The sequence below is a fragment of the Cydia splendana genome, chromosome 24, assembly GCF_910591565.1.
Source record: "Cydia splendana chromosome 24, ilCydSple1.2, whole genome shotgun sequence".
NCBI classification, from domain to species: Eukaryota; Metazoa; Arthropoda; class Insecta; order Lepidoptera; family Tortricidae; genus Cydia; species Cydia splendana.
The window spans coordinates 11,548,125-11,555,148 of record NC_085983.1 but is presented as its reverse complement, the minus strand read 5'-3'; the positions used below and the strand labels follow the sequence as shown (position 1 = coordinate 11,555,148).

Sequence of the window (7,024 nt, the reverse complement as noted above, 5' to 3'; positions counted from 1 at the left end):
GCCCATCGAAACTGACAGCAAACTTTAATGCATATATTTTTATTTATTCTTCATTAATCAAATAAATTATTATTAAAATGCTTATATTCATTTTACAGCTATCAACAGTCTGAAGGATGTCCACAATTTTACTATATATTGTAAGTATATTATTTTATAAAGAAAAGTAATTTAAATATAACGTATCAATAGGTATTAGTTCGAGTCTCCCTGGGTGAATATTTTTGTGTTTTGTGTTGATAGGATGACTCACGCTAGACCGGGTCGGGTTTCCATACAAAACAACGCACCGGAAGCTCCGGCCCGGCCCCGGCCCGGTTTAGCGTGAGTCATCCTATCTCACTGAAATGAAATTCGGACCATATTTTCTTCTTCTACTCTACAGTTACAACTTAATTTAACTTGAACAAGGAAGTTAGAACAGATATTTTTTTATTTTATTATTGTGGCGTAAACACTTAATATCAATAACACTCTCATTATCTTTACGATAAATATACAACAATGTTATTCCCTAATGCTTAAAAATATTAATATTAATTTCTCATTGACAGTGGTCCTAGTCATCGAAGTGATTTTGAACAACATAGCCCATGGCTTGGGTACACTCTGCGCGAGACTGGTGGCCGTCATCATAAAGATTGCTGTCTGCGTCAAGGGATGCCCTGGTGAGCTTACACTTAATTTTTTTTATTAGCCTTATTTAATGTCTCACTGTTGGGCAATCGACCCTGTCATTTGTAATTTCTCACCAATCCATTTCTCCTTGCAAAAAGCATGCACCTGTAGGACGCACCGGGCCTTCGGCCTTGGCATTTAAATACTCGTACTGTTTTTCTGTTTAAAAGCGCGCTTCTCTTTTTCGTTTCGGGCTTTCGGCCCTACGCGAAGAGCTGAGCTTCAGCTTTCGCATTTAGACACTTGTACTATTGTTGTGTGTTCGAGCACTAGTTTATCTCCCACACCTCGGCCTTCGGCCTCTCGTGTAGCACCTATCCCGAACGCTTTGGGCCCTCGACTCTACGCGGAGCTCGGCCTCCGACCTTAGCTATTGTTATTCACACAACTTTTCCCTTATACAGCATACCTGCATTTTAGTGAAACACGACATTTAAGTATTTGTCAATGCTTTATCGAACAGGTGACAAGGGCATCTGCACTAAGGCCTGGAACCAGAGGTTCAAGATCGACGGAGACGGCTCCACCGGCGCTGATCTCATCAGGAACTTCTACCTCTCCAAGGCTGAGAACGAATACGATGGCTACGTAAAGAAGTGCACTAAAGGAAAGGGTACGATTGTTTTAAACATTTTAGAAAGTGTCCGACCGTAACACGAAACGAGTTTTTGGCGATACTATAACGAAACCGAAGGTTCGGTTTTGGGTCTAGTTTAGGCCAAACCGAAACCGAAACTTTTATACGTTGACGTTGACGTTGACGTATTAAAATTGTCGAGTAAAATGAATGAATATTTTGGGACCCTTTTTACAAACTTTTATTTAGTTTCACCTGTCCCGTCCCGTTGTCTATAGGTACTATCGACGCATATCAAATCTTGCAAGTTAAATTTGATCCTCTTCCTGGTTTCCAATAGAGCTGAAATGTTGCATACAGTTTATGTAAGTCGGGTGTCAATGCAATATTCTGCCATCGAGCTGATCCGATGATGGAGACAGGAGGTGGCCATAAGAACTCTGTGATAAAACAACGTAACGTATATAATTTGGTTTGGATTTGTTAGACTTGTTTCGATAAATATTAGTTGCCTGTTAAAAGAAGACCAGCGCTAGCCTAACCACGCTAGCACCTGCTGAGTCGGGACCATTTCGTGACCGTGTTATTGTGTTACTTGTTATTTATTTATTTTTTTGTCACGAATAAACTCTATTCTATTCTGTTCTATTCTATTCTATTCTAAAAGAAAAGTACAGTTAGTGATAAAAACTTATATCAAAAACTAATTTTTATGACAAAAATAACTTATAATTAGTTATGGTTTAAGAACTTTATTCTCAAAAAGAATTTACAAAATTTAAAGTTATTGTTTATAAATACTATTTATTTTTATCCTTATCTTTTCAGGAATCTCAGCGTTACAAAGAAATTCCATCCGAATTGTTCTCGAGAAGATCTACATCCTTATTAAGATTATATTGAGTAAGTCTAATTTTTCATATTTATTTTTTCGAACTAACCCATTATTTATTCACCTATAGTCCTAAGTACATTATAATATATGCTCAAAGTGTTTTAATTATCCAATTGCAAAAAGATCATCATCTTCCTTGCGTTGTCCCGGCATTTTGCCACGGATCATGGGAGCCTGGTGTCCGCTTGACAACTAATCCCAGAATTGGCGTAGGCACTAGTTTTTTACGAAAGCGACTGCCATCTGACCTTCCAACCCCGAAGGTAAACTAAACCTTATTGGGATTAGTCCGGCTTCCTCTCGATGTTTTCCTTCACCGGAAAGCGACTGGTAAATGTCATTGATATTTCGTACATAAGTTCCAAAAAACTCATTGGTACGAGCCGGGGTTTGAACCCGCGACCTCCGGATTAAAAGTCACACGCTCTTACCGCTAGGCCACCAGCGCTTTATTTTATGAAACTACCCATTAGGTATTTACTCACATTTATATTGAATTGCTCTGAAAAATAGTTTTATTTCAATATTTTCAATATTGACACTTACACCACTTCAACTGTTTTTGAAATATTTAATTTATGACATTTTTTGTCCGCTGTTAACTTTATTGTTTTTTTTCTAGTTCTAGATTCTTGTTTTACTTTTCTGTTTACTATTTTTTTTTGTTGTCTCTCCTGTTAAAATAAGAATGGATTACAATATTACATTGTTACCCACTAATTTAATTATTTATCTTATTACAGATTACGACAAAATCACAAAAGACACAGTTACAGATTGTTTCACCCACCGTAAGTTCCTTTTAATACATTTAATCATAATTAATCATATACATTTAGTAGTTATATTTACTTTAATTTTTTAAATTATTTATTAATTTCAAGCATTATGTTTTTAATATTTCAGCGCAGTCTAGCTAGAAGCAGGGCTTGGAAACGGGTTTTTCTTAATCCCAAATTTTCATTTTCATTTAACCCAAAAAATTTAATTATTTTATGCTCTTCACGTAGGACTGAATCATGTATTTAAGTAACAATTTCGTATTATTAGATTGTCCCATTAAAAATGAAATTAAACCAAAGAACGAAAAAGAACGCAATAATACCGGTATTTTTTGTATGAAAAAAAAATAACCGGTTCCGAGCCTTGTCTAGAAGTAATGCTGTATTTGAGGTTAAAATAAAATAGAAAACTATGATTCGAATTCAATCAAAATATTTTATATTTATTTTCAGTGATCTCCATCACGGTTGCCATCGGAAATTCGAAGAAAAGAGACTGTAAGTATTATCAAAACACATTTGATATTTTATTTCTATTAAATTCTGATTAACTTGTAATACGCCGAATCATTTAAATGTATAAAAAAAAAAAATTATTCCCTCGGGCAAAACTTGACTCGCGGCTCCTGGGAATACTAAAACTAACCACTGGGCTAAGGAAACCTACCCTACAGTGAATATTTCCACCATACCCGTCACTATCACGGAAGAAAGATTGAGCGCGCCGCGTGGTCATTATGTTTGGTCAATGAATTTAAACGGCAAATCCTAATTCAAGACCAAAAAAAGTAAGACATTGTTGTCACTGCAATAATTTGTTTGTATAATAGTAAATTCCTTTTGATAAATAATCACGCTAAGTTAATTTATTTATTAGTAATTTCCTAATTTCACTCCTACGATTTAAAAAAGTACTTTTATTTACTTGCTTTTTTTGGTCTTGAATTACGTTTTGCAGTATAATTTCAGTACCATTTCGTAGCTTGTCACAGTGACAATAGTGTGAGGTCCCTAGCGACTTTTATATTGCTCGACACTATTAATTGAACAAGGTTTATTTGAAAACTTTAAATTATTAAGTTAGATATATTTTAATTGTTGATCAACTATCTTATTTCAGCTGGAATACAAATCTGCAGAGAAATCGTTCCGAAATGTGGCAAATGGTTCAAGCAAGAAGGTTATAAAGGTAAATATATTATACTTCTGTAAATCATTGCATAATTAATATTTTAATTAAATTTAAAGTACTAAGTTTAACTAGATGACTATACCGGGTGTGGCCTACGGGCCACATAACACGAGCAAATAATTAAAACATATATCGTACTCCTCAAACCATAAAACTTTAGTTTAATAACTTTTAAAAATTATGAATCCTTTAGACTTCCTAATTTTTCATACAAAATAAATTTTGCCGTCAATGTACTCTAACATCGTTGTAACTGACGTTGCTTGTCACGCTTTAAACATAACGACATTCGCAATACATTGCGTCTTACAGTAAACTTTAAAATGTATTAAAAACCCAAACACAAGTTATTTTTAAAAAGCCGTTGAACAAATGTTAGTCAGTTCGACGAGTACAGCCTAGACAGTTTATTTTTTTGCTCCTGTAATAAGCCCCCACCCGGTATAAATATAAATAAACGAATCCAAAGAATGTACAGTTAAGTGTAAAAATATGGGTGCATATAAATTCTCAAAACGATGTCCCATAAGTAGTACTTAATTCGCTGGCATAAGAGCTATGGTGAATAATATTTTAGAGTATGATGTGTGCACCCATATTGCACTTGACTGTGCCAGAACTGCAATAAAAACATTATCTTTCAGATATCACGTACGATGTCAACATTATTGAAACTGAATGCAAACCCGCCAACGACGACGACTGCGACTGGGACGGTGGTGATAATACCACCCCGTCACCTCGGACCACCCGTAAAGGTAGATGATTAACTTATGTCCATACTAATAATTAAACGTTTTTATATACCAAAACATTTGCTTGCAAAATGGGATACTGACTCTGGTATCACACCTGACACTGGTACCACTCTGAGTGGGGGTGATACCACTGTTACCACTCAGACTGGGAGTGAAATCAATGCTGTCCCTCCAATTGGTCCTACCACTCCATCCAGAGGTGAGACCACACCTAGTATACAATCTGAGAGTGATACTACTGATACCACTCTATACGGCAATCAATTGTTTTTCACTCTATCAGTTGTTTTTCTTTAAGCTGTATTTTTAACTGTAGTGAGTAGAGTATTCTATCTTTGTTGTTATTAAAATAAGATTTTTGATTTTGTAGGTAGGTACTTATTACCTACCTACTTATTTATTTATAATAATTTGGTTGGCAGTTAGCCCACAACCGGCACAAATTATCAAAAGTGAATTAAGTTGTAAAAAATTAGAAATAAATAAGTTTGCTTTGAAACAAAATTACAAAGAAAGTTGATTTAAAGTTGTTCTTGTTTTTGAACAGTATGATTTGTTAATTTATAATAACGATTCTCTAGATGGCTATACCACACCGGAAGATGACAAGACAACCCCAAAAGTCACCACTCACAAACCTTACACTACCCCTAAAGACGTCACCACTCACAAACCTTACACTACCCCTAAAGATGTCACCACTCACAAACCTTACACTACTCCTAAAGACGTCACCACTCACAAACCTTACACTACCCCTAAAGTCGTCACCACTCACAAACCTTACACTACCCCTAAAGTCGTCACCACTCACAAACCTTACACTACCCCTAAAGTCGTCACCACTCACAAACCTTACACTACCCCTAAAGACGTCACCACTCACAAACCTTACACTACCCCTAAAGATGTCACCACTCACAAACCTTACACTACCCCTAAAGACGTCACCACTCACAAACCTTACACTACCCCTAAATATGTCACCACTCACAAACCTTACACTACCCCTAAAGTCGTCACCACTCACAAACCTTACACTACCCCTAAAGATGTCACCACTCACAAACCTTACACTACCCCTAAAGTCGTCACCACTCACAAACCTAACACTACTCCTAAAGACGTCACCACTCACAAACCTTACACTACCCCTAAAGACGTCACCACTCACAAACCTTACACTACCCCTAAACACGTCACCACTCACAAACCTTACACTACCCCTAAAGATGTCACCACTCACAAACCTTACACTACCCCTAAAGATGTCACCACTCACAAACCTTACACTACCCCTAAAGTCGTCACCACTCACAAACCTTACACTACTCCTAAAGTCGTCACCACTCACAAACCTTACACTACCCCTAAAGACGTCACCACTCACAAACCTTACACTACCCCTAAAGATGTCACCACTCACAAACCTTACACTACCCCTAAAGTCGTCACCACTCCTAAAGATGATCATGTAAGTACAATATCTTTTTGTATTTGTTAAAACACGTGTGTTTAGGAATTTGTATTCAATCCCTCTCTAGTTTGGCCATGTTCGTCTGTTTGTCTGCCAGCGGCTACTCTCTTATACGATTCAGTAGTAATATATAATTCGGAGGTAGCGGGTTCAAGTCCCGGCTCGTACCAACGAGTTTTTCGGAACTTATGTACAATTGATAAAGGCTTCTTTTAACCTCCTGAGACCCAGAAGCAATTGTTTTGTTTTTGAAATCGGAACCCTTAGTTAGACAATAAAAGTTCAAAATAGATTTTGGACTATGTACAAAAAGTTGTACGCAGGGACTTAGGAGGTTATATAATATATAGATTTAAAAAAATGTACGATGTATTTATCATTTTTAATTCTTTATAAAAACAAAGAAAGAAATGAACAAACATAATAAAACTTAAAAACGTACAGATAAAAAATTTGGCCTAGATCGCCGTCAATGGGCAAGGTGCCCAGAAGGCTGGCCGTATTTCCCCGCTGTATGGCGATACTAATACGCTGGGCGAAATAGTGGCCAGCCCTCTGGTCACCAGAAGCCTCTATTAGGCGCGCCGACAAGTCTTTGTACAGTCGACGCGCTTTTGGCCCCCATGGCCCCAAAGTTTCGACACCAAACGCCGCAAATAATGTAG

At 36.7% G+C, this 7,024-nt stretch overlaps 1 long non-coding RNA gene across 1 annotated transcript; it reads left to right on the top strand.

Annotated features, from left to right (window-relative positions):
• The first annotated feature begins 562 nt into the window (after positions 1 to 562).
• On the top strand, positions 563 to 2,156 carry LOC134802196 (uncharacterized). The gene is made up of 3 exons (XR_010145807.1): positions 563 to 668; positions 1,142 to 1,291; positions 2,084 to 2,156. It is a non-coding gene; the product is annotated as an uncharacterized LOC134802196 (long non-coding RNA).
• The last annotated feature ends 4,868 nt before the right edge of the window (positions 2,157 to 7,024 follow it).